At 39.1% G+C, this 4,817-nt stretch overlaps 1 long non-coding RNA gene across 1 annotated transcript; it reads left to right on the forward strand.

The window, feature by feature from the left end:
- Positions 1-520: 520 nt before the first annotated feature.
- Positions 521-3,802, forward strand: LOC120102177 (uncharacterized). The gene is made up of 3 exons (XR_005503342.2): positions 521-843; positions 2,221-2,577; positions 3,503-3,802. It is a non-coding gene; the product is annotated as an uncharacterized LOC120102177 (long non-coding RNA).
- The last annotated feature ends 1,015 nt before the right edge of the window (positions 3,803-4,817 follow it).

The raw sequence follows: 4,817 nt of genomic DNA on the forward strand, positions 1-4,817 counted from the left end.
TATCTACTTCAAAACCAAATAGCTGTGTTCCACAAGCAAATGGGTTTTAGAGCACAAGTATTCTTTTTTTTTTTTTTCTTTATGGAATGAAAATGGGTCTATAAAGCATTTACGACAAAGTTCAGAATCTAAGGTTAATACAAAAGAGGTTGAAAGCAATCATCAGAGAAGATAAAATTTAGCATAGGAGATGAAAGACAAAGATGGGGAAGTAAAAGGGAGAGAGTCATGGGGCAGAAAGGGATTCGAAAGGAACATTAGCACTTTGCATAATGAAGAAGAATAAAGGATGCCGGCCCATCCAGCGGTGGTCCTGAGTAACTGACGAGGCTCTTCAGTTCACACTAGAGAAAACTGACAATAAATAAACGTCAGTCTGCAGATTTGTGGGTGTTCTGGACTTTTAAAAGACCCATAAATCAAGTGCTTATAGTGTAAGTTTCAGGATGAGGGATGCACATGTGGGGCCTGCATCTAATTTCCTCCCCGTCCTCAGAAGAATACGTGCCATGTCTATTGCAAAACAAAAACAAGTCCAGGAGAGCTATTTACCATACACCAGTGAAAATCAAGATCAACAGAAACTGCCTTTTAAAAATACTGTTAGAGGAACTTAAGATCGAGAAGACTCATTATTTGCATTTCTTTACAGATTGCCTACGTGCCTCAGTGCGTGCTTGTTTCCTTCAGCAAATTCTAATGAGGAACACTATGCATATGCATGACCCTCGCAGTGCTACATGGGATGCTTTATGCATACATTTTCCACCTTCCTGTCAGCCTCACTGAGTGGATGAGCTGGGTGAAGGTTCTGTAGAAGATTTCAGCCCATTACATTCTCTGGTGAGTAGCAAAGAAGTCAAGGTCATTTGTCATGATAACTACTACCAGGAACTGACAACATTGTCTTGGATTCTGAAAAAACCTGCTCCCATTTCTCTTCTCTCAAAGACCAACAGTGTTTGGGTGGGTCTTTGTGTGACAGCTGGAAAGCATGTTTTATTAGCGTTATCTCTGAGAGGTCTACCTGCTCCTTGTCCACAAAAATAAATGAATGTCCCTCTTTATCATTTATTATTATTATTATTATTATTATTATTATTATTATTATATTTGTACATGTGTGTGCATGTTCCTGTGTGTGTGTGCATGCACACATGTTTGGCATTCCTGTGGAGGTCAGAGGACAACTTTAGGAGCTGACTTTGTTGTATGTCTTATTTCCCGTGTAGTCTTTCTTGTTCCACTATATAGTCCAGGCTAAGTGGACCACGAACTTCTAGATGGTTCTCCTGTCTCCACCTCTCCTCTCACTGTAAGAATGCTGGGATTAATAATGCTGACTATTGCTTCTGGCTTTTTTTTTAAATGGTTCCTAGGAATTGAACTCAAGTTGTTAGTCTTGTGTGGTAGTCACTTTTGTTTACCGAGCCATAAACAGACCCAATAAACAAACAAACATTTTTATAATTCTGTTTCAAATGCATGAATGTGACAAGAATCAGAGAGAGAGAGAGGGGGGGGGGAAGCATGCCATACACCATTGAACAGTGTTGGCAAATAATTCTGGCCCTAGCTCTATGGAATATAATGCCAAGTGTGGCTGAACTCCATTCTCCCAGAGCTAAACAGTGCTGGTGAAATCTGACTTCAATTCATTTGCCAGTGTGAACAACCTGGATTTAAATACTGATTGCTGTTTAGACACGGGCAAGTCAATTAACCAAAGAAATTCCTCTTCTTCCCAGTTGAAGAGGAATGGACATCTCCTGCTCCTGATATCTTGGGGGTGGACTGGGCTACCTGTATTTTGACAGTGAACTAGAGGTTAGGAAATTGGTAGGGAAAAGACTGTCTGAACCTGTTAAATAGTGCATTTGCAATATTAAACGATATCTGTGTGTGATTAGATTGGAATGAGGCCTGATAGGCTTAGTGCCTTCTGCCCATTCGTGAGAATGTAGTCTGTGAGCTCCTGAAGTGATGGTGTACAGAGTTCTACTAGCTTTGAGCAGGTTGAGACTATGGACATGGGTGAAGTCTTAAGTGAACATATGTTGTTGACATAAGCACAGCCCTGTTAGGGGCCCCAATGTCTCAGAACCATTGGAACTGGCAAAGAACACTCTCCGACCTCTCTCTCTCTCTCTCTCTCTCTCTCTCTCTCTCTCTCTCTCTCTCTCTCTCTCTCTCTCTCTCTCTCTCTCTCCTGCCCATCAGGTGAAGAGAATCAGCAAGATGCTCCTCGGGTGGAAGCACGAAGTTTATAAATTATTGACCATACTGAAAAACTCTACCTTCTTCCTTCCTAATGACTACAACCTGAGACTGGACCCTCCGAAGAGTTCCCACCAACACCAAGAAGTCTCCTTTTTGTGCTGTTTATTATGAATTCACCAAGTTCCCAGGTTGTCTAGCAGGTACCCTCCATCAGAGCAAGGACAGCCCGTTTAACTCCAAATGTGTTTATTGCATTTTCAGAGCCGATCATTTCTTCATTCATTGCCCTAGTCAGGATTCCAGGACCAAAAAGTACAGGACAGGAAGGACAGAGAAAATGGCAGTTTGATCGTTTAGGTAATTCAGTTTTATTTATTTATTTTTTCCTATTAAGAATAATAAAAACTGATTAAGCGTCTGAGGATGGGAAAAGACCTTACATGATCCACATAAATGTAGCTATTTCTATGTAGGAAAATGACTGATATGTAAATTGGAATGTCCAGGCATGCAACAAATTGGCTTAGGATGTCTGCTGGATGAAATCATAACAAACCTATAAATACATTTAAAGAAAGTTTAAGAAGAATTAGGCCAGGGTCTGTAGAATCCTATCTATTACTTTTGCCTCAGTATGAAAGCCTATTGAATTTTGGAAACCTCAGCTAATTCTTTCTCTTTCTCTCAAATCATACACAATGCAGGTATATGAATACCCTTATTAGCTGTAATGTAATTATATGCAGAATTCTCTTAGACTTCTAAAATTAATTCTTCAGTCCTATGTTTCACCTGGCAGGTCCATTTATAAAGTAGATCTTTATCTTTCTAACTTGAGAAAGGTGTGTTAGGAGGAAATAATAGTTTCCACATGAATAGTCTTCCGTGCTGTTAGAATCCACACCTTCTGGTTTTCTAGGCCCCAGAAGATGTGATTTGTTGTGCTAGCAGGGCTGACAGTTCAGAGTGGCACTGAATCTGTGAGAAGAGTGTGTTGAAAATAGTTCCACCCTGAATTTTTAAGAAAGGATGGGAAGTGAGCTCTAATATTTCCCATAGAGCAGGTGACGGGCACATTTGCCTAGCTATTCCTTTGTTTTTCTACAAGTCACTGAGATGGTTCCTCCAACATTTTTGTTTGCAGTAGATCATGGCTGTTTTTCATAGGATCTTCCTCCTTAGGGAATAGAGAATGCTGGGTTTTTGTTTCTCTTTTGGAATCTAATTGTCTGACTGCAGAAAACAATATTTATCTTCATTTCCATTATGTTTGTTTCTTCAGAGCTGATCATCTCTTCATTCCCATGTTGCCCTGCTCAGGCTTCCGGGACCAAAAAGTCCAGGACACGGAGGACACAGCACAAGGCAATTTGATTGTTTAGGTAATTTCAGTTGTATTTATTTTTTACTATCAAGAATAATGAAGGCACATGCAGAGATTTTCTGAATGAATGGTTTCCCTCATTAGTTCTTATTGAAGACCAGTCTTAGTGCGTGGTGATCTGATAGGATACATGGGATTATTTCTATCTCCCTGTATCTGTTGAAGCCTGTTTTGTGACAGATTATATGATCAACTTTGGAGAAGGTTCCATGAGGTGATGAGAAGAAGGTATATCCTTTTGTTTTAGGATGGAATGCTGATCTTTGGTTAGTCTGGCTAAGGGTTTATCTATCTTGTTGATTTTCTCAAAGAACCAACTCCTGGTTTTGTTGATTCTTTGTATAGTCCTTTTTATTTCTACTTGGTTGACTTCAGCTCTGAGTTTGATTATTTCCTGCCTTCTATCATTAGCTCTTTATGCTTAAGTGCCATAAAGTTCAGATTCTAGTCCGTTACAAAAGAAACAGTGATGCTTCTTCCGTGGTTCTTGTTGGATTTATTCTAGAACGTTGTTTGAAAACTATCTAAGCCTACTTTTAACATGGCCTATTGCTGTATTTTTGTTTGTAATTTTGTTTTTCTCTTTAAAAGTGCTTAATAACGTATAATACTTGCCCCATGTTTACAAGAGATATATGGTATGATATTCAACTGGCTTATTATCTGTAATGGTTAAAACCAGGTAATTGGTTCTTTTATCTCATTTGAGTATTACAATTTTCTTTGCATTAGAAACTTTTAAACTGTTCTTTTCTTGTTCCTTATAAAGTAGGCAAATTGTTGTTTATAATATTTAAGGAAAGGACTTTTACCTCTTATGAAGTACACATTGTGTTTTTCCTGCCCTTGCTAGATCAGGTTGTAAATGATCTCTGTCGTAGAGCAACACTTTCAGTGAAATTGTTGAATTAACAAAGTGACCTGGGATAGTTTTTATGTTATCAACTCTGGAATTCTAAGGTGTTCTCTCCCTCTATCTATCTTCTTAGACAAGCTGCTTTTGTAGCAGTGACCAAAATACTTGATAGAATCAATGCGAGAGGAAAGGTTGATCTGCGCTCTCGGTTTCGGAGACATTATGATTAGCAAGCAACTGTGGCTGTAGCAGAGTGACATTAGGAATAAATGAGAATGCAGCTAGCAGCCAGTAACAGCGGCTGGGCTAATGACCATTAAATGCATGCTTTTAGTGGCTTCCTTGTCCCCAAAAGGA

This window comes from Rattus norvegicus, chromosome 4 (genome assembly GCF_036323735.1).
Source record: "Rattus norvegicus strain BN/NHsdMcwi chromosome 4, GRCr8, whole genome shotgun sequence".
Classification (NCBI taxonomy): Eukaryota; Metazoa; Chordata; class Mammalia; order Rodentia; family Muridae; genus Rattus; species Rattus norvegicus.